Genomic DNA, 24,328 nt, shown 5'->3' with positions numbered 1-24,328 from the left:
ACTCACTCATCAAATGGTCAATTAGCTTCCTCATTTCCTTCCGCCCCCTGCTGTACTCATGTGCTAATGTTACTCAGCTACTGATGTACCCATGTGAATCTCCTCTATGCATGGGGAGATTCTGGACCAATTGGCTCTATGTGTCTTCGTCAATATGTGTATAAGACCTTTTCACATAAACAGTAAATGACAGGGGACATCAGCAAGGGGGAGTCTGCTTCGGCTGACAGTTCCCTCACACCATTCTTCGAATGCATGAGGAGGCTTCATCTGAACCCACTCTAATATTTATTTCTGTTCTATGAAAGGTTGGATGTGCTGATTTCTACAGTCTGAGGAGCTGTCCAAAGGCACAAGAGCAAGCCAGGGGTTGTGAGCTGTCCTAGTCGCAATCAGGGTAGATCCCTTAAAACTAAGTTAAAAGGTAAAGGTAAAGGGACCAGGACCCTGACCATTAGGTCCAGTTGTGACCAACTCTGGGGTTGCGGCGATCATCTCACTTTATTGGCCGAGGGAGCTGGCGTACAGTTTCCGGGTCATGTGGCCAGCATGACTAAGCCGCTTCTGGCGAACCAGAGCAGTGCATGGAAACGCCGTTTACCTTCCTGCCAGAGCAGTACTTATTAATCTACTTGCACTTTGACATGCTTTCAAACTGCTAGGTTGGCAGGAGCAGGGACCGAGCAACGGGAACTCACCCCATCGCGGGGATTCGAACCGCCAACCTTCTGATCAGCAAATCCTAGGCTCTGTGGTTTAACCCACAGGGCCACCCGCGTTACCAGTGTCCATTAATTTAAATGGGTCTACTCTAGTATAACTAGCATTGAATACAAACCAATGGGGGGGTCAACATTGCACTATAATGACTGTTGCGTCTGTGCAAGCATTTCAGCTTGGCAGGTGGAACAATTCCCCACAATCCATGCTGTTATTTCTGGGGGTTCTCCCAACCCAACCCACATCAGGGGATGGCCTGGGGAGGAGAGCCTTCTTGAGCAAGTCGAAGTTCTTCTGCAGGTCTTCCACCGATAGGCCTCCCACTCCAAGTTTTTACTAGCATGTTGGCAAAATTCACTTCCAAATGAAAAATAAACTATATCATGTCTCTTTTTATTTCAAAATATACTAGTTTCAGAACTAGTAAGCTGACTTTCTCTATATGCATCACAGCTTACTTTCTTCAGCCCCAGGGTTGCCAGATTAAAAAATTATGAATGAAGGCAAAACAGCTACTTCTCCCACCCATTCCTCTCAAGGCCGTTTCATCTGCCCACCTCCCCCGCCTACTCTCCAGCAAGCACAACCTCAAGTATGTGAGTCTCAGAGGGGCAGACTAAAGGACCAAGGGCAGAATAGAAGGTGAAAGTCACAGGGACTTCGTTGTAAAGAGCTAATCACCGAGCAGCAACTTGGCAACCCCATTCAGATCAGCCACGTATTGTTTTCAACCTGAATGCTCTGTTTGTTCTTCTGAGGTTAATCTCCCATGTGCTGTTCTTGCCATACACTGCACAGCACGTTCTGCTCTGCTGCACATTTGGCCCAAAGGTAGCAAAAGTAAATACAGAATCTCTCTTTAATTAAAGCCCATCACGTTTACGCATTAGGCAAATATCATAGGATCCCTTGTGGAGCTTCTGGACATCTGGCAGACTTATGCTGGCTTCTGGTTCCAGCTATCCCTTCAGAATAGCATGGAACTAACAGACCAAACGCACATACCCACAAAGCTCTCAGGTAATCTAACAGCTCAGAAAATTCCGCACGTTCCCCTTCCGAGCAAGAGAGAGGCACATAATAATGTTGATCCTGTGTTGCATGCCTTGAATGAACTAAGCATTCTATTAAAAAGCAGGCCTGTAAACTGCTACCCTGATTGGGATTGAGTGTTGTAGTCCTGTGCTGCCAGCCCCAGCAGAGCTCAATGGAGAAAGAAGTCAGCCAACCAGCCAAGTCTCAGGGGGGTACTTTCCTGGAGGCAGAGTATGTATACAGGGTTCAGTCCAATCCTAATGTCAGGAGTATCTCAGTTCATGTAGGCGGATGATCCAGGGGTCAAGAAAGCCGAGGGTCCAAGTTCACAAGCAGCAGCAAGGTCTGGTCAGGAATGACAAATGTTGTTTCCAGCAACTGACTGAGGCTGGAGACCCTGCTTAAGAAAGCTGGAGTCAACTGGTTCTCATCAGGAGCAAGAAGGCTGATCAGCAGCAGGTGGAGTCACTTTGCCTTCTGCTCCTTCAGGCTGCTGCTCAGCAGGTAAAGCCGACTTCTGGCCCAAGACACTGAGTGAAGAATCAACCCGAATCTCACAAGCCCTATTCAGGCTTCTGCATGAGACAGGGAGCACACATGAATAGAGCATGCTCCCCACTGCAGCCAGTCACTCTCTGATTTGTGAAGGGCAATGGGGACAGGAAGACAGAGCTAGTGGAGCTGTCCCCATTCTTCTCCTCCACATGCTGAAGTAACCCAAAAGACAAATATCGGAATGAGACTATAGGACACTGTTCCAATGACTCATTTACCTGTGGTCTGGTTGGTTGGTTGGTTGGTTGGTTGGTTAGCTAGTAGTTAGCTAGCTAGCTAGAAATACTAGTGTCCTGCCTACTAGACAAAGTTCAGGGTCTAATCTTCTTGTCAAGCCATCTCAGGTAGGTTCCAATCATTTATTATTGTAATACCATATTCCATAGCTTCACTATGTGGTATTTGGAGAAGTACAGGTGAAATGGAGGATCGTGGAAGATTGCAGTAGCTATTTCTGTAAGTTAAAATTGCATATTGATATATTGTGCAAATTCACTTGAGCAAAAATTTTATTCAGGGTAACAACACATTGAGAGCATGGGAGAGATCTAAGAATCACCTTTATTACAGTTGGTGGATTGGACACCTTTTTATTTCGATTGGGTATGAATGTGTTAATGCACAACAGCTTCTATGCGATTTCTTTCCATGTTGGATTGTACTCCAGATTGGCTTCTTCCATGCTCCCACCGCTTACTAAATGTGAAAGTACTCTGTGTAATGGAATCTTATCATCACCATCATCGTGAACCAATTCTTATTGTATGAACCCTCTTTCGCCAAAATGGCACCAACTACACAAGAGGGGCATATCGGCAGATTCAAAGGAACGCTGGGTTTTGCAGAAATACAACAAAAACAAATATTTAGCAGGGGAATAGGGGGTCAGGAACACCCAAAATGGCTGATTGAGCATGCTCAGTGGCCACAGAATAGTGATTGGATTTATTTATTTATTTTTGCCAGGGGTGGGCAACAGAAAACTGGAAAGGGGAATGGAATGTAGTATTCTGGCTAGCTGGAATCAGGCTTCACTCCATACTACAACACTTTGATGCAGATCCACCTTGTTCATGTCTACTATGAAATAAGTCCCCTTGAGTTCTATCAGACTTTCTCTCCGGTAGGTCTGCACAGGCCTGCAGTCTAAATGTTGCTAGTAATGTAATAAAGAAGGCGAAATATATTTTTTCCCACCCTTCAACTTTTCATAACTGTGTCCTTTTGAAGATTTCAGATTTATTTCAGCCTTTCAAGGTCATGGTAACAAGAAAGAACCAGTCCCAGGTGGAAAAGATTGTTAGATTCATTTCCCTTGGCAATGGTTGTTTATAACCCAACACCTAAAGACAAGTGCTAGGCTCACTTGTGGAGGGGTTTTTGATGTCTTTAGAGATCAAAGGCCAAAACCTGCTTCAAAAAAAAAAATGCATTGTGAAGTTCAAGCTTGAAAGGGTTATGAACAGGAAAAGCAGAGAACGTTCACAGCTTTGGTCTCTGTCTCCCAGTGAGTAATCAGTAATAGTATCATGCTGCTTTTATGATGCAGTAAAGGGCACTTTAAGGTCTAGTGGAAAGTGCTTTGAATATTTTATTGATTTTTTATTTCTTTTCCACGAATATGAAATTACCACCTTGGAGCACTTGAGCCAATTGCAAGTGGTGTCTGGTCTTAAATATTTATTTCCCTTTGTATCTTTCCAGCCTTACATCACCTTTAAAACCATTTCAAGCAGGCAGCTATTAAAACAAAGCAGGGCAACAGAAGATGAACTATGAAATTTGCAAATGTGCCATGCAGATAGTGTTGCATTCGGCATTCTATATTTACAAGACTTCCCAGCTTCCTATTTCCACCTAACTTTCTTTTTTAAAAAATGCTGCTGCTACTACTGTCTCTCTAGCTAATTGCAATTTTTAAAATGGCTGCTGAATTATTTCTTCTCAAACTGACAGCTCTATTGGCAGCTCATAGGACATTTTGCCACACAAAAACCTAAAAGTGTCTTTGATCTTCTCTTGTGCTACAAGTGCCCTGAATGAGAATAGTGGCAAAGACACTGACTGTGAATCCGAAAGTCCCTGGTACAATTTTTTCAGACAGCCATGACCTTCCTAGGCAGCCTTAGGGAAGCTGCTCTTCATCACACTCTGACCCACTAGACAGGCTTGTTGTAAGGACTACAACTTAATCTGCAGAGGCCTTTTGAGTGTGCGCTATATAATTGCTCATATCATTCACTCTAATATCAAACTTCTGTTGTCCTGTCATGCTGACCAGTTTTGAAGCAAACCACCCACAATAAAGGCAGGGGTTTCCTGTCTGTACTGTTCCCAGGCTTAGCTGAGAGCTCTCTCCTCGTCTACAGACATAAATGCACTATTTCTGAAGTCTAAAACAGGCTTTCTCAGCCTGATGTCCTCTAGGTGTTGTGGACCACAACTCCCACCAACTCCAGCCTTGAAATCCAAAACACCAGAAGGGCATCAGATGGGGAAGAGTACTTTTTAGCTACCCATGGCTTCATAGTTCCCAGTGATGGCACACCTTAGGTAAAGGTACCCCTGACCATTAGATCTGGGGTTGTGGCACTCATCTCGCTTTATTGGCCGAGGGAGCCGGCGTACAGCTTCTGGGTCATGTGGCCAGCATGACTAAGCCACTTCCAGTGAACCAGAGCAGTGCACGGAAATGCCGTTTACCTTCCCGCCAGAGCGGTCCCTATTTATCTACTTGCACTTTGACGTGCTTTTGAACTGCTAGGTTGGCAGGAGCAGGGACCAAGCAACGGGAGCTCACCCCGTCGCGGGGATTCGAACCGCCGACCTTCTGATCGGCAAGCCCTAGGCTCTGTGGTTTAACCCACAGCGCCACCCACGTCCCTTGATGGCACACCTTAGTCATCCATAATTGGTCCTTTCTCTGTAAGGAAAGGCCTACCTACCTGCAACAATGATAATCACTTTAAACTGCCTACCATCCTTCGTGGCCCCTGTTATATATGGATTCTCTGCTATGGCAACCAAAAAGTGGCTTGCAGAAAGGTTGTTGGTTTCAGTGATGATAAAAGTATTAAGGCCACCAAATGCATTTCACTCCAGCAGAGATAACTAGTAAGGGTTCTCTGCTCTATGTGGAAATACAAAGCAAAGTTGTTAGAAGAGCCTCAGGATGTAACGCTCAAAATGAGGATGCAATAAGCACTCTTGTGTCCTTCTCAGATACAAGGCCTTCATCGTATTGTAGTTCTGCCTGAGTAATATACTAGACAATAGACCACATTATTACTTTTAATAGAGACTGTGTTTAATTGTATTAAACACAATTATATTGTAGTTCTGCCTGAGCAGCACAGACAATGGAATTCATTATTACATTTAACAGAAAATGTATTTAATTTTCTAGTAAGTAATCTCATTGACATTGAAATGGGCTCCTGACTTTTTACCCCTCCCCCAAACAAATTATCTTTGGCTGCAATTTATTTTAATTTTATTTTTCAGAATAGAGCTGTCTCTATTCACTTAAGCCCGTTTCCTTTTAAAAGAAGACTGGTGGGAGAAATTCACAGGATTTTAAGTTGAGGGAGGGAATAGTTTCTCTTATTATATTTCTTAAGACTTAGGCTAGCTGGTAACATATACTGTATTATAGAATACAGTTACATGCACATACTTGCAGAATACTGTCAGTCAATGGCTGCTTCCATTCTAGAGCAGTTTAGCTTTGTTGTATGATTTTTTCATACTTATTTATTTCATTTCATATATATATATATATATATATATATATATATATAATATGCCACTACTATTTCCACATTCCAGTGGAAATTTTTAGACTACTTAATATCAAATTCCTCTAGCCAGCCAACCCAGTTGTTTACTTCCATTTATCTGCAGTAGGGTTTCTGCCAATATGTTTTCTTATGTGAATTTTTTTCTCTTTTAACCTCATTGCTTTTTATGCCTTTGTTGAACCTACATAGTAACCTTTACAGTTCCAAAATTAATTATTGGTTTGTCACACCATACAAAATTTATTACCCAGACAATGTTAGTTTCAAAATTGATCTTTATTTTAATTGTCTTTTTTAAATGCACACCTCAGCATGCAACTTCCTGCCAAGTCTAGTGCACACTCACAGTCTCGTTTAGGGAAGTTTTTAATGTCTGATGTTTTATTGTGTTTTTAATTGTGCTGGGAGCCACCCAGAGTGGCTGGGAAAACCCAGTCAGATGGGCGGGGTATAAATTATTATTGTTGTTGTTGTTGTTGTTTGTTGTTGTTGTTGTTGTTATCAAACACCACATGAAGCAGCAAAGTACTTGATGGGGTTTCTTTAATATGGGAGAAATTTAGGTGCCCATAATGGTATCTTATATATAGTTTTTGCTTTTGTTTTTTGGTAGTACAGTGGTGCCCTGCAAGACGAATGCCTTGCAAGACGAAAAACTCGCTAGACGAAAGGGTTTTCTGTTTTTGAGCTGCTTCGCAAGACGAATTTCCCTATGGGCTTGCTTTGCAAGACGAAAACGTCTTGCAAGTTTGTTTCCTTTTTCTTAACACCATTAATACAGTTGCGACTTGACTTTGAGGAGCAACTCATAGAATGCGGTGTGGTAGCCTTTTTTGAGGTTTTTGGTAGCCTTTTTTGAGGTTTTTGTTGATTTTTGAAGCTTTTCCAAAACTTTCCTGACACCGTGCTTCGCAAGACGAAAAATTCGCTAGACGAAAAAACTCACGGAACGAATTAATCTCGTCTTGCGAGGCACCACTGTACGTATCACTGAAGTACAAGGCATAACTATGGGTCCATGTCGTTCCATGTGATGCCAGATTATTTATGGGGAAAGCTGAATACATCATCCTTAAATACCCAACTTGTGAACCACTCAGATGGTGGTGATATATTAATGGCATCTTTGCCATCTGATCCAGTGGCAAACAAAGTTTGGGGAAATTCAAGAACTATATTAGCAACCCTACCTATCCAACAATCAAATCCATATCAATAGCATTATGAAAAAGATTTACATCTCTTAGTCTTCTCACCTTTGGGCAAAACAAGATGGTCATAGGTCTGCACAGGGAAATCACTGATACTCACATTTATTAAATTAGGATTTCTACCATCAAAATTTAGAGGTGATCTGAAAGATATTTGAATAATGTTTGGACTTAAATCAGGGCTTTGAGGGAGAGGGTTTCGTGAAATAGCACTGACTCTTGTTGCTTGCTGTTACATGCATGCTAAAAGTCCATGCATGCAATCCCTAGTGATGGAGCAGAGTTTTGTTTGGGTATCTGTAACCCATTTATTTTATTTTTAACAATAATGTATAGAATAACAATAATGTATAGAACCAGTAAGCCAGAGATTGTGGTGCTTTCAAGGAATAATCATGTGGTTCCTACGATAAATAACAACTTTAGAGCTTCTCCCAAACCCAAAGGGGAATATCTTTCCTATGCAGCATTTGTAAAGAATCTGCAATGCATATTTATTTTTGCTCTGCTGGAAATTCCTTGAGGCAAACACCTGTTAAAACAACTGAAACCAGTGCATGATAAAGAGGCCCAGAGCAGGCCTTTTAAGTTTTGAAAACAGCCACTTTGCCCAATGTCCTTGTCCAGGACATTTCTCGGCTCAACGCTAACCTGTTTGTTCTGCTACTGACGCATTTCTGCTGGCGCTGCAATTATATTAGCATAGTTTGTGAAGCGCTTCGAAATCTTTCAGGATGAAAGGCTCTATATAAATGTAAAATATTATTAGATAAGTAAGTTAAACAGTAAACACTTTATTGATTCAATGCCTCACAAAATCTTAGAACAATTACGGCAAATAGGTTTGGATCTGAGCCCCATCGCAGGAATTGAGATCAGGCTGGAGGCTTGTAAACAAAGGATAATGATAAATGGCAGGTTATATGGATATTCAAAGAGGCCTGCCACCAAAGAATCTAGATGTGGAAGCAGGACTTTTCAGGCTTGTATCCTGCTGGCCAACGTGAGAGCCAACATTGTCATGGTGGGTAGGGCTGCTGTCGCTTGAAAGGTTGCCTAAAAGAAGCATCTTTGGTAGGTGCAGCATGCCATTAAAAGGTAAGAGAATTTACACCAGCAAAATGCCTTTTGCTGTAAAGTTATTCTGAGGAAGAACCATAGCTCAGTGGTAGAGCATCTGCCTTGCAGGCAGAATGTCCTGGGTTCAATCCTCAGCATCTCCAAGTTGGCCTGGGGGAGACTCATGTCTGAATCCACAGAGAACAGCTTGACTGGTGACTGGGAGTGGCCGCCGAGACCATATAACACCGGTCCTGAAAGACCTACATTCAGTGGCGTAGCGTGGGTTCTCAGCACCCGGGGCAAGGCAAGTAATTTGCGCCCCCTAACCCGTGGATTTTAGCACTCAAGTCTCTTCCGCACCCCCCCCAGATGCTGCGCCAGGTCAGCAGGCCCCCCTGCACCCCCCACGCTACGCCACTGCTCCCACCACAAGTCTTCAGGACAGCCATCCGAAGGCTGGCACGGGGAGAAGGTCTCTCCGCCCCACCGCCAGCCTTCGGAGGAGGTCCGAGGACAGTGGGGTTCCTGCTTCCTCGAGGAGGGCCGGCCAAACGCGCCCCCCCAAATGTTGCGCCCGGTGCGGCCGGCACCCCTGGCACCCCCCACGCTACGCCACTGCCTACATTGGCTCCCAGTACGTTTCCAAGCACAATTCAAAGTGTTGGTGCTGACCTTTAAAGCCCTATACGGCCTCGGCCCAGTATACCTGAAGGAGCGTCTCCACCCCATCATTTAACCTGGACACTGAGGTCCAGCGCTGAGGGCCTTCTGGTGGTTCCCTCACTGTGAGAAGTGAAGCTACAGGGAACCAGGCAGAGGGCCTTCTTGGTAGTGGCACCCGCCCTGTGGAACACCCTCCCATCAGATGTCAAGGAAATAAACTACAATCTGAGTTTTAGAAGACATCTGAAGGCAGCCCTAACTCCTTGTAGAGACAAAGAGTGCAATCCTAACTCTTCTTACCTGGGAGTGAGTTCCACTGAATTCAGTAGAAGTTACTTCTGAGTAGGGATGGTTAGGATTGCACCATAGCTTGAGAAGAAAAGCACAGGATTTCTTTGTAAGCATGAGAACTCTTGAGTGCGTAGGTTCATTAGAACCTTAACCTCTTGAAAGCTTCTTGCATCCAGAAAATGATGTAGCAGGAAGTTGGCAATTTGACTTCACTCATGTGTACTGTACATGTTTTATTTTTAAAGAAACAGTAAAAGCACAGACATTTAAAATGAAATGTCAGAGAGTTCTCATGAAACCTTTTTTCCACATCCATTTGAGAAAATACATCCATTGTCTCTTTCATTTCTGGTAAACAAAGGCTAGCCTGGTGAACATCCACTTACATAAAATACTTTGAGTATGGAAATAAATTGGTTGCTTGGGTAGGGGGAATACGAAATACATTTCAGGGTTCTTCACAGAGGGTCAGAATGATCCCTAGCTGGAGAATTGTTTTGTTTCCTTTGTTCATGTTCAGTTAGTGAAGTTTCCTTGTAAGCAGCATTTTATCATTTTATAAAGAAAAATCTTTTATCAGTTTATGAAAAGAAATAAAATATTTTTTTCAGTTCATATAGAGAAATGAAATATTTTATCTATAAAGAGAAATGAAATATTTTATCAGGTTTTCATCAAAGAGAAATGAAATCTCCTTCCTTGGAGGTTTTTAAGCAGAGGTTGGATGGCCATCTGTCATGGATGTTTAGCTGAGATACCTGACTTGCAGGGGGTTGGACTAGATGACCCTTGGGGTCCTTTCAAGTCTACTGCTATATTTCTAGAGAAGTGTATGTATGTGTTATAATTACATTAAATTTTAGTTTGTGTTTTCTAAAACATGTATGCGTCATCATGGAAGTCTAGACCAGAATTTTAGTTATTAGAAGAAAAGGAACAGAAAACCCCTAACTCCGCCCAGATACAATAGTGTCCAGTACCATCTAGTGAGTAAACTGTATAACGACGCTTTCCACACAGAATGTATAACCTTCATGGTGATCAGAAGTAAGGTTCCAATTAGCTTCCTATAGTTGTACCATTCATCTTTTCTGACAATGGTGTAATTTCCGGTGTTTCGTTATATTTCCTACATTTAAAATGCCACTGCCGTAGCATTCTGTCAGAGTAGGTGATACCACGTTCTCCAGTTTTTATTATGCCAACTCAAAATTAAATAAATTCAAAAGATGTGAGTAAAAGGCCTTGGGTCTCCCGAATCTGCAGAAAAACCTACTACTAGATGCTAGGGATAAGAAATACAGTGGTACCTCAGGTTAAGAACTTAATTCGTTCCAGAGGTCCGTTCTTAACCTGAAACTGTTCTTAACCTGAAGCACCACTTTAGCTAATGGGGCCTCCCACTGCTACCACACCGCCGCTGCACAATTTCTGTTCTTATCCTGAAGCAAAGTTCTTAACCTGAGGTAATATTTCTGAGTTAGCGGAGTCTGTAACCTGAAGCATCTGTAACCTGAAGCGTATGTAACCCGAGGTACCACTGTACATCTAAAGAGCATGTATACAGTGTGTGTGCGTGTGTGAGAGAGAGAGAGAGAGAGAGACGGAGAGAGAGACAGAGACAGAGAGATGGAGAGAGACATGGACAAATAGGCAGGCAGAAATGGAAGGAGTTGAAACAATGGAACCTAAAAGGATAAATGGCACCAATCAGACCTCTCACTTTTCAAAATAGATAAGACCATGTTTTGTTTTTCCAGTAGGAATCCCCAGCACACAGAGAAGTGATGCCTGAGCCCTGAGACTAACTGATTGCATTCTCATAACCGTTGAGCACTTCTGCAACACATTCATGCAATGTCCAAACTATCTTTTTGAGGAAGATGAGTTATCGAAGTCAACATTTTATTATCAGATGAAGTATAAATAGATTCAATTTAAACTGACTACCTAATAGATCAAATCTACATTTAAGCTCTTATGTGGAACGTATGCTTGAAAGGTGCACCAGTCATTTTTCTTCCCACAGGAAGCCTGCTTCATATTTGACACATCAATCCCCATTCTCATTAATGAGTATTCATCTCCCCAAGGGCATAATCCACTCCTCAGTAAGAGCTGGGGGAACAAAAATAGGTGTACATGCATTCTACTGTTTGTATTTGTATTCCGCAAGCTGTACAGAAGTACAAAACAAAGAAAATCCATCAGAGGTGTTAGGAAATAGGAAGATGTTTTATTCAGAGTCAGACCATTGGTCCACCTAGCTTAGTATGGTCTGCTCTGATTGGTTGTGAGCCTCCAGGCTTTGGGGCAAGAGGAGTTTGCACAACCCTACTTAGAGACAACAGAAACTAAACCTAAGACATTCTGAATGCAAGGCAGATGCTCTGCCACTAAGGTTTGGTCCCTCCCCCAAGGGATACATTCCTCCTAACCAGAAAGTAATTTTCTGCATAGGAAAAACCACCAGAACATACCGTTCTTGGCAACCCTGAAATCACTGGTTGAGAGGATGTCTCTCTCTCTCTCTCTCTCTCTCTCTCTCTCTCTCTCTGTGTGTGTGTGTGTGTGTGTGTATTTGCCCCACTGGATTCCTTTGGGAGGAAGGACGGAATATACCGTGTTTTTCTGTGTATAAGACTAGGTTTTTTTCCTTAAAAAATAATGTCAAAAATTAGGGGGCATCTTATACACGGATACATCTCCCCCCATTTGCTTAAATTTGAGTCCCCCAAAATAGGGGGTGCTTAATTGGTTGCCATCAATTTGATTTAATTAATTTTTATAATGAAATATTTTTAGATTGTGTGACTATTTGACTGTTTGATTATTTGATTGTTGTTAGCCGCCCTGAGCCCGGCTTCGGCTGGGGAGGGCGGGATATAAATAAAATTTATTATTATTATTATTATTATTATTAAAAATACGGTAAATAGAATTTAAATAACTAAATATCCAACATGAACTATCCCACTCATACATGGTATTTCATTTGCATGTATAAGTACCCCAGCTTCTGAGCATTGTGTTCACAAAGTGCACCCAGAGCAGCATATTGTTGTGAGCAATCTTCACACAATGTGATCCGTACAAAGTTTTAGCCATTCTCCAAAGCCCTTCGATGAGGGGAAAAAACCATGTTATGAAGAAGGCCACACCCCACTCCTTACTATCGTGTGTCATTCGCAGGTTCCTCTGCTTCTGACAAAATCAGTGAGTGTCATCCATCATTGATATAACCACCAGAGATTAATCAAGAGCACTTGATCTTTACAATGATCTCTCCATTCACTTTAGCCTTTGATTAATCCATCAGAATAAGTTGAGCAAATCAGAAGGCGCTTCAGGTCATCCCAAGTTAACTGACTCCAAGTCAATTGCGTGCAGATGAAACCAGGGAGGCTATTTCTGAGAGTCTCTCCTACCACTTAAAGGGAAAGTTCAAAAACTGTAAATAAAAGTAGACCAGGGGGGAAATGGAGAGGATAATATCACAAACATATAGGGTCTGGTGTATTTTTCCATTTATCTTCTCTTTGATGGAAGAAGGTCTCCGGTAAGTGAAATATGGGCTGGCTGTAATGAAGCTGTCGCCAACGATGAGAGTCGCTTGCGCATGGCCAACCACTCTAAATTACTGCCGACTGCCTAAGCCCGAGGACTCATCAATCGTTCCAAACACACCTGCTGGGAAAGAAGATGTGGACCAGGGGGCCAAGATATCATTATTCCCTACAAGATCCCTCTGCTGGTTCTTCATCATCTCACATCTCCTTCTACACAACTTGTCATTGATCAAGCCCTGTTATTTCTTCCCTGTTCAGAGCCAGGGTACATAGAGTAACATCATTATTCTTCCTTGCAACTTACATCTGCCTCTGAATTATTTCCTGCCCTTCTGTGTGAGCCATTGCCCAACATCTAGGTTCTTTCCTTCTGCCTTCTGCCCCAAATTCAGTGGGAGGGGAGAAGAAATATTGCCCTAGACCCATGCTACCTTGAGTTTTAAATCATTAATTGTCTTTCTTCCAAAGCAGTTGAGTGGCTAGTTCAATCCTAATTATATCCACCTGAACTGATGCCAAGCAATTCTATAATTACCAGCTCCTGCTTGATTTTCCTCTGAGGAAGTATTTCAAACCATTGTTGCAAATAACGGAATTTCTGAAGAAGGGTTATACCTGGATTATTTTATCTGCTACCCTGAAGGATTGCTTGCTCAGTTAATTCACCCTCTTATGTCTTTTGTTCTATGTTAATATGTGCCCTGACTACTTCTAGAAACTGTTATTTTTTATCTAGAAATAGTTTGTCAAAAATAGATTCCCCCTCCTCACTCTAACTTCCAAAGTGTTGCTTTTAATTCTGTTTGGATTCCATGGATGAACACCACTGATTGACAACAAATGGGTCTGGTGACTCCAGCAGCTTCAACAATGCAGTAGGCCAGGAATGGGGAACATGTAGTGCCCCAGATGTTGTTGGACTCCAGCTTCAAGCCAACATGGCCAAATGTCAGGGATGGTGGGAGTTGGAGTCCAGCAATATCTGGAGGCCAGCAGGTTCCCCAGCCTTGCTGTAGGTATTTCCATGACTACAGCAAAGGTCTAGGGTAGCAGGAATGAGCAATGTTCAGATGTTGGACTACATCTCCCATATTCTCTGGCCATTGGTCATATGAATATGGATCTAAGGTTGCATTCCTGCTCCATTATTCAACAAAAGGAAAAAGTCCCATAGTGAAGGAATTGTTACCAATCATATCAGTGACTTGCCCTTTCACAGGTTAAAACTGTATATGTGTGCATGATTAGGGAAGACTGGGACAACTCACACAGAGGAAAGCAGTGTGTAATCCACCCTGAAGAACAATAATGTACAACAGGAATGGGGAATCTTGCTGAACTCCAATTCCTTTAGGTAAAAAGGTAAAGGACCCCTGGACAGTTAAGTCCAGTCAAAGGTGACTTTGGGGTGTGGCGCTCACCTCAATTCAGGCTGAGAGAGCTGATGTTTTTCCACAGACAGCTTTCTGGGTCATGTGGCCAGCATGACTAAACCGCTTCTGGTGCAATGGAACACAATGACAGAAGCCAGAGCGCACAGAAACACTGTTTACCTTCCCGCTGCAGCGGTACCTATTTATCTACTTGCACTGGTGTGCTTTCAAACTACTAGGTTGGGAGGAACTGGGACAGAGCAACGGGAGCTCACTCCATCGCTGGGATTCAAACCGCCAACCTTCCCAAAGAGGCTTAGTGGTCTAGACCACAACGCCACCCACTCCCTCACAGTCCCTTTAACCCCCTGCCAGCATGACCACTAATAATGGGAGTTATAGTCCAGCAATAGCTGGAGGGCCTGAGGTTCACAATCCCTGATACAGAGAAGGACATCTCAATAGGCTATTTGTCAAAGCTACTATTTCTGAAGTGTTATTTCTTAAATTAAAACTGATTGGAATACCTGTCTTGCTTCAAAAGCAAAGAGCCTAGCAATTTCTAACAGCGCATTGATTGCATTTCATTTCTTCCAGCACAGTGGAAAGGCAGGGTCAGTGTTTGGATTATTAAGAAGCATATAAGAGATAAACCAACAGGTTTCTTTTTATGTACTGTGATCATCCTAATGATGGAACCTCTGGTGAAAAATATGATGTGGCAAATGAATTGTAAAAGCATGCCTAGCAAAATTACAAGTTAGGGCAGGCTAATGAAAGATGGCAAAGACTAAGCAATAATAGTAGTAGAAGAATAGTTGGCTAAAATATCATGAGCATTTTAAAGCCAGGATTCCTTTTCCCTTACTTTAACTGCCACGCTTCCTCTGCTTACATGAAATATCTGCTTCCTCTCATTCCTGACATGATTAATATTACACAGAGAATTTAGCTACAGTAGATTAAAACCCCATTCGTTCAGCAACCCTCCAGCAGAGTGAGGAATTCAGGTATGGCCTTGAGAATAATTCTTTGTCCTATGCAGTGGTTTGTGCATTTGCACAGAAGCTGATTTTTTTAGGAGGAGGAAAGAACTCAAAGCCCAGTCTTCTGGCAGCTCATATCTCCCGAGTCCATTACACAGAAGCCCTGGCAGCTTTGCTTGTACAGCTGACCCTGAACAAAGAAATGGAAAGCCTTAACTTGGATGTGATGTTCTTTAGCCTCCAATGTAGTCATCTAAACCAGGAATAGCCAATGTGATGTTGATATCAATCAATTCAATTTTATTGCATTAGCCGTGGCCATAGCATGATATACATTGAGATAACAACATAAAATAGGGGTGGGGAGGTGAAGGTAGATATTGTCCTGGGCGATTACTTAAACAAAGAAATGTGATGTTGATAGACTACAGCTCCCATGATCCCTGACCATTGGCTATGTTGCCTGGGATTCATGGGAGTTATAGTCCAACAATATCTGAAAGGCACCTCATTGGCAACACTTAGTGAAGTTGTATCTCTGAAAGCCTATCTGGAGTCCACAAGGCACCATATATCTTGGTTGTGGTGCCCACCCTGTGGAATGCCCTCCCATCAAATGTCAAGGAAATAAACAACTATATGAGTTTTAGAAGACATCTGAAGGCAGCCCTGTTTAGGGAAGTTTTCAATGACTGATGTTTTAATGTATTTTTAATATTTTGTTGGAAGCTGCCCAGAGTGGCTGGGGAAACCCTAGTAGAGATGCAACTTTCCTCATGGTACACCATGACTCAAGACTTGAAAATGCATGTGTACACATATGCACATCCATGTGCATGTGTAGACAAGGGCACACAGGAACAAAAAAGAGGAGCAGACCTACTGGGCTCACCATGATCTGTCAAGGGATGAGAGGACACTATGCTTTGTATGTCTCTGGACTGGGGTGCCAGCTTGGCCCCACGACTGTGGGTGCCCGGGGCCATGGGTGCCATGCAGTGTGCATGGCCCTGGTGCTGAAATCTGTGGGTCCCCAGCCCATTCATGGGGAATTTTGTGGAGCCCATGGAGCCAGCACCTATGTCTCTGGAGGACAACCGTTGCATATTTGCAGAAGAGAAGACAAAGGTGGAGGTGCGTAGAACTCTGAAATGTATAACTTAGAATTTTCCCTTTAAGTATCATCTCTCAGCAAAAAAAAAGTTTTTGAAAATGCCCTGAATGGGAAATGTCGAACAATTATGCATTGTGTGACTACTGGAGCCTACAGATCATTACATGGCTGTACTTGGGCTGGATGAAACTCCTTGGAAGGTTTAATTAGCTGTGAACTGACTCTGCATACTGAATGCCTCTGTTAACATAGTCTCTGTGTTGTCAGTGTTCAAACTCAATTAACTCCCACCTCCCTTCTCATGCTGCACTTGTGACTTATCACAGCCACTTTTTAAATCTTTAACTCTGCCAGCTGTGGCCCAGGACTTCCAGTAGGTACATTTTGCTGGCCTCTCATGGTTGCATAAGCTGTGCAGGCTTAGGCAAGCCATTAATGACATTTGGGAGGCTGAGAAGGAAAGTGTTGCAGAGAAATGGAAAGTAATAGACTTAAAATTGATTTTTGAAAAACAAATGGAATGGCCATAATCAAGAGGAAAGCTGCTTTGATGAGTCCCAGAGGCAAGCAGGAGCCAGCTCTAGCAGAGAGACCGGCAGCCATTCCAGCCGCAAAGCATGCCAGATGAGAAACCCAGGACACACTCCATCGCACCGTCCAGCTGAGCCTCTCTTAACATTATTACAGTTTGCATTATAATAGCAGCTGGAGGTTGCAACCACGATCAAGGCCTCGTTATGTGCTAGGTGGCAAACAATCACAGTGTCACATCTTTCCCATGGGAACAGAGCTTGCTATATACACATGATACATAAAAAAATATATCCCTAATTCATTTATATATATATATATATCATAGGTCGCATCCACATCTCCCCCAAAGAATCCTGGGAACTGTAGTTTGTTAAAGGTGCTGAGAGTTGTTAGGACACACACACAAAGCTCCATTTCCCCTCCCAGAGTTACAATTCCCAGAGTGGTTTATCAATCAATCCCTCTTCAAAGGGAACTCTCTCTTACAATGAACTCATTCAACCCATTAATCGCTCTTACCGCTTGATTTATTGTGTCTGCTGCCTCATGTGTAGATGGAGGTACTGCTGGTGTTGTGGGGTGAGGAATTCAAGTAAATACTTTCAGATTGTGCTGGAAAGGGTTGTGTCCCCCTTAAAGAAAAGACTTGCGGCCTGGGAATGCTTTTAGATTTGATAATAGGACGATAGGGAGCTGCCGTAGACTAAGTTGGTTTATCTAGCTTAGTACTGTCTATGCTGTCTTGGCAGAAGCTCTCCAGGGTTTCAGAGTGAATACATTCCCACCCCTACCTGGATATGCCAGAGATTAAACCTGGGCCTTCTGCAAAGCAGATGCTCTCCCCGCAAAGAATGTTCAAGCAACATTTGTAACACAAAGAATCTTTTGCTAACGTCAGTTAGTATAGCCATTGTGCCAAACCAGCTGCTCTACTTTCATGACCTTTCAGGGGAAGAGAGGTCAGTCACCTGCAGCCCAAATGGCACATCGGGGGCCAGTTTGGGCATTTCCTCAGGAAATGACCTTACAAATCTTAGTTTGCCCATTGACCAGACTTCCTCTCCAGAGAAGATACCTCTAGAAAGTGCTTCACTAGATTCGTAGGCAAGAAACTATGTCTCTGAAAATGTATCCTTAAATATATATATATATATAATTGAATTACACTAGACTTCATACATATAGTGGGAATAAATCTTTTTGTGTATCAGCTTGAAGCTTGCTACTCTTCTTGCTTTCCCCGCCTCCACCAGCACCTCTAAACCAAAATAAAAGGACCCTCCTCTCTGCTGAAGACTTAATAATCCTCTGATTATCCTCACACATACATATACAAACCCAAATCCCTTACACACTAACTGTAATTGCTTGGTGACACATGGCCGTGACATCATTACAAATAGAACTTCCAGTTGCTTCTCAGATGCAATGTAACAAACAGAGGAGAATTGATAGCTGGGAAGGGTGGGGCTGGAAAAAATTCACCCCTAAAGTACTTCTGTCATAATTGACAGCAACAGTGCAAATGAGTTCATCAGAAATTATAGACGATATGCTCATGCATCGTCATCAACAACAACAAGCACCACCATCCAGTGCTTTTATTTAGGTGACTGAGCTAGGCAGGGGAGAGAAAATCAATTCAGTTTGCAATTAAAGGCAAACCTATTTAATTTGTACTTTGCAAAGCCATACCTGAACAAAAACAGCCATCCTTCAAAATGCACACATCTCTGAGTTTTTCAATGCAGTTCTCCAGCCATATAATGTGTACAAAAATATACACCAGGGTAAAGTATGCATAAAATGCATATACTAGTGAAAATTGTGAGATAACTAGTCTCATATAACCAGCATGCTTATGTCCAGTGCTATATTTCTAGAAAAAGAGGTGCCAGAACTCACCATGAACAGCTTCCTTGTTCTCTTATAATGGCAATGGAGCCCACCTGAGAGGTGCCAAAACAGAGTTTCAGTGAGTTCCATTTGGAAAAAGGCCCTGCTTGCTTAAGTCTAATTAGTGCATGAAGCAGTTAAGACCATAGCGTAAGCTGTCCTGCCAGGCTTAGCTCACCTTGGAAGGGACTAGGTAATCAAGCCTTTGTTACCCTTCCAGTCTACCTGAGAAGCTCAACGAGTGAAGAGGTTACACTGGTTACTCCAGATTGGTCACATGGCTCTCACAAGCCTATACGAATAATTTTCATCACTCTAGTTATGCCAAGGGAGCCAACGTTTGTCCACAGACAGTTTTTCCGGGTCATGTGGCCAGCATGACTAAGCCACTTCTGGAGAAACCAGAGCAGTGCACAGAAACACCGTTTACCTTCCCGCCAGAGCCTATTTATCTACTTGCACTCTGACGTGCTTTCAAACTGCTAGGTTGGCAGGATTTGAACCGCCGACCTTCTGATCAGCAAGCCCTAGGCTCAGTGGTTTAGACCATAGTGCCACCCATGTCCCATACAAAAAAATATGTACAAATGTAGAAAAATGCAAATATTAGGCAAAACTGCACACAATTTTTTTTAATTAAAAAAAAATCACAGATTGATATGGAAATGTGGAGAACTAAAGACTGGAAATATGAAAAACAGAGAGAAGTTGAAATTGACAGATTCTCCCATACCTAATGTCAGTTCAGATCTCTGTTGTTAGAAAGCAGATCTTGTAAATGTTGTGAATTGTTGTTAAAGTTGCTGACATTCATTTTTTTATTACTGTGCTGTTCCCTTACAAGCCTGGGTACTGTCAAAATATGTATATTTTGCTTTCTGGTGCAAAAAGTTTTTTCCCTTTCTTGTGGTAAAAACCATGGAGAAGAACCAGCTTTGTCTCAGGGATAAAGAACAGTCCATCTGCTGTCCCCAGCACTCTTCAGGAACATATTGCCAGTTTGCTGCCGTCTGCCTATCTCTCCATCTTGTTCCTGACTTTCAGTCCAAACCTCCTTAATGCCTATCAGACCCCACAATCCATCTTTGCCATGATGTTCCTTGGGCTCTCATGAATTTCTTGATTGTGCTGAGATGTTGGACAAAGCTTTGATTAGTCTGTTATGCTTCTGTAACTCCAGATTATGCTACTTCTGCGGGAGCCGACAACAACCTACAATTTGCATTCACGGTGACAAAAGTACAGTGACTTTGTCAGACACAAACCCCCTAGGCTTTGATGAAACCATTCATGCCATCTTTGGTATAAAGACAGTCCTGATCAATTAGAAAGCATGGCACTCTTACCTTGCCAAGTTTATGTGAGGTAAAACACACACACAGAGACAATTCTCCCAAGTCTTCCCTTAACAGAGTTTACTCTGCAAAAAACTCCTCTCTGAAATCACAAAGAGAAAGATTTTGATAAGTTATCACCATGTTAAATGTCTCCCTGAGGAGCTCTAGAGGAAAATGCACAGAGACAAAGCCTTGCATTCATGCATATGAATTTGATAACGCATCAAGCTGGCACTCTCCTAGGATGTGAAAATTCAGACAGCAACCTAGACACAGCTGATCTGGCAGCAGCCTTGCAAATTGTCGCAGGGCTCCTGAGACTGAAGCGGCCTTTCTTTTCTAATTGGTGTGCTTGATTACTTCTGGGGCAAGCTTTTTCCCCTTCAGTTTTCTTTACTGAGTCTGAACCTCCGTCTCCTGGAGCCTCCTCTCCAAAAGGCGATTCTTCATTGAAAAAGCTACTAATTCCTGCATTAGGTTTCTTTCATTATTTGAGAAAATGAATTGTCAATAGAGCAACAGATTTTTTTTTTGTACCTTAATAATATTCCAGTAGATGAATCCAAAGCATCATTCCTCAGGAGGGCTGGGATGTGCCAGTCAATTGACAGGTCAGATATTGGTGACTGAATTGGCTCCCTATTATTTAACTGCAAATGTTTTCAAATACCCCTTGGTCAAGAATGCCCTTAAGGGAAGTGGCAGCCTTCTTTAGTATTTATTTCATTCTTGGATTCTATGTGCCCTAATGGTGGCCAAGAGGCTGGTACTGATTATTGGAAGATTAGAGAAACTGTTCCCCTTGATCAATGGCTTGACTTGACAACATCGGCAATATATGAACAGCTTATAGACACTGACTTTCTTTGGATAAATAACATGATATTTCGAATGTGCTTACACAGAATATATTATGTTATTCATAATTATATGAATATGCACACCTGTGTATTAATATATGGTAATGTAACAGTATTTTTATTTTTTCATTCTCCTTCCTTCCTTCCTTCCTTTTTATAAATGAAATTCTTCTAATAAAATATTAATAATAGCATTTATTTTATTCCTATCCTATCTTTCTGTCCAGGTGGATCCCTAATGAGGCTTACATAAGATAACACACTACATTAACAAAACTCTAGAGCTTCTTGGGAATTCTATATATTACAGAGGTAAAAACATAGCTTTCCGTTGCTCTGGGAGGTATAATTATCTCTGGGGCATTAGCAGCCATAGCTTCAAATGCCACCCTTATATTTAAGCCCATTTATATGTGGGCTCCAGTTGTTACTGGACTACAACAGCCATTATCCCTGACCATTGATGTTGCTCACTAAGGTTGATCAGAGTTGAAGTTCATCTACATCTGGAGAGCCATAAGGTGAATACCACTGGTAGGACCTAGGGACAAGCAGATGCATTGTCCATGATTTTGAGAACCCAGTGAGAATTTCAGCAACATGAGCACAGGGAGGATCTACACATGAATAGAACTTGCGCAAAGTTGAACTAAAGAGAAGAAAGTAAGATACAGAACAGTTAATGAGTAGAAGCAAGGCTCCCAAAGAACATAGAGAAGGAAGAAGCAGGGATTCAGGGAAAGGAAGCTGGGAAAGCCAGCATAAATATCATATTCTGGTCAGATTTCTGTACACATTTTCAGACTCTAGTGAGCATCTTACTAGTTGTAACAAATGGCTAGATAACAATCAACAGGTATGAGGGGAAAGAAAAACTCATCTGACAAGGTAAAATATGTGAGATGTATGTAAGAAGAATATATCCATTTATGAAATGGGTACCAAAGATGGGTGTTATATATTCCTTTTTACTGGAAACACAGAGCTGAATTTCTGATTCTGGGTCATCTGCTATCTTTACTGTTTTCAAGAAACACCTCTGGGGGTGGGAGTGGAAGCCGGGCCGGGGGGGGAGTTAGTTGAAAAGTATCCCTGAAATAAACTATGAATGCGCTCATAACTTTTTTCACCAATGGTATGCAGGTTTCGGGAAAGCTACGCTATAAAACCCAGCTCTGTAGGTAACAATGATATGTGTGTCTGTTTCTGAAGCTAAATATCTGTAAGGTTTTGTTATATAAATTCTGGTCATGATGTGCAGAGGTGACAGAAAATATTTGAGTTTGGTGAGCATTACTTCAGTGCAGGGGTATATTAAATAACATCTACGGTCCCTATTAGCTTTACAGTTCTATAACACAGTTTTTCCTGGTTTTTGTCTGCAGTTAATATACTATTATATTATCAACTAGGGATGTGCAAAATCTGTAGTTAGAATTCTGTTTTCTTATTCCATTTTCCTTGCCCACACAGTGAATTTCTTGTTCTTATCTTTGAAACTTAGTCAATTGTACACGTTCAGTCTGGTTTAATTTCACTATCTCCTCACAAATACAACTTCATGCAATTGCTGTGTATTATGGAGTCCACAGTCTGAAAAATGCATGTGTACTTTATTTTCCCAACAGCCACAGTGTCATAAGTTTTGAAATCTTTTTTTTTAAAAAAAGCATTTAAAAACATCAGTCGTTTACAGAAATAAAATGGAAAGCTGTACAATAAAACCCCATATAAAAAGTTAAAAACACACCTCACTTAAAAACAAATTAACGTGTGTGTGTGTGTGTGTGTGTGTGTGTGTGTGTGTGAAATCAGCTTCCCAATGCTACTCTCTGGACTCAGTCATAGAGGAACTACTGCAACCACTGGAATACAGTATTCCCAAATCCTATCCCTCAGATCCAGTCCAGGCAGAAACAGAATTTTGCTTCCCTTGTCCCAGTAAAGGTAAACTATCATAGTAGAGCCTGGGAGCACACTGAGGGCTGCAGAAGGGTGAGGGGATTCTGACCACTGGTGGAGAAAGGGGGTGTGGTGGGTGAGGTCTGACCCGGGTATCATCCCTGAGGGGGGTGACTTCGCTGCGCCGCCCCCCTTGGACACGTGCCGCAGGCAGCACCCCCTGAGACACGCACTGCTCACCACAGGCACACCCCCAGGACACAAGCCGCGGCTAGCCCCGCCCCTGAATGTGGCTAGCCCCACCCCTGAACACACACCTAGCTCCGCCTCTCATTCTGACCATGTTGTTCACTCCACTTGTGGGCAGACATTGTCGGATTTCACTCTTAACATGTAAAGCTTAAGTCATCCTCATATGTGGTTATGCCATTTGCAGTTTTCTTTGTTAGTTAAGGATGTAGTTTGACATTATTTTACATTGTGCTGATTTTGCTGCCTTGTGTACTTTTATAGAACGGTGGGGAATACATTCAACATGGTGATAGCTTTCTGGAATGTGGTGAAATGGCAGGGGTGAATTTTTTTAAAAAAAAAATTACATCAAAATAGCACAGGGTTTCAGAATTCTGATTGCCGTGGCTGTGAAAATTCTAAAGTATAGCTGTTCATGGATGAACATGCACCTTTGATGAAAATGATGCCGATTTTTGTACAGCTGACTGTAATTTTTCCAAATTGTTTCCCGCTTTGATGGAACCAGGGTTTTGACACAAATGTCATTATTAATGTAAAGCCTGTCCGCAGCATATGCCCCAGTTCCACTGATGAGATCACATTGCCTGTGGAAAAATACCAGGACCAATCAGTTAGAGCAAAGAGGCTTCAATTGAAGCTGCAGATGATATTCTGTATATACAGAATGTAATTACCTGTGTGACAGCTTGTTCTGGTCACTAGGGCAAGTGACCTGGCTCTCATGCGAAGGCTTAGAAAGAATCTCTTTTGCTGATAGAAGAGGTTAGGGGCTCCGTGTTGCAGATTAGAAAAGAACTGAACAGCTCTTCAACACTGATTAAAGTAGTCCCAAAGTCAAGCTTAAGAACCGCTGTCACTTGTCCTAGTCTAAATTTGCAGATAGTGAAAAGAAATCTCTTCCTGGTATGAACAAACGACTTTATGCAAAGTGCCTCCAACAGCATTCCAACAATCAGGGTAAGCAGATTGCTCAGGTTTATAAGAAAGAACCCATGAGATAAAATACCGTATTTTTCGTCCTATAGGGAGCACCGGCCCATAGGACGCACCTCATTTTTTTTTGGGGGGGGGGGAATGAATAAAAAAATATATATTCCCTGCCGCGGCTGCCGCCCCAAGCCTTACGCACACCTGCCCGAAGCAGGGGGCACCCTCCGGAGGGCTC

Source organism: Podarcis vaucheri (genome assembly GCF_965113315.1).
Source record: "Podarcis vaucheri genome assembly, chromosome: 1".
Classification (NCBI taxonomy): Eukaryota; Metazoa; Chordata; class Lepidosauria; order Squamata; family Lacertidae; genus Podarcis; species Podarcis vaucheri.
Note: the sequence above shows the minus strand (reverse complement) of the source record.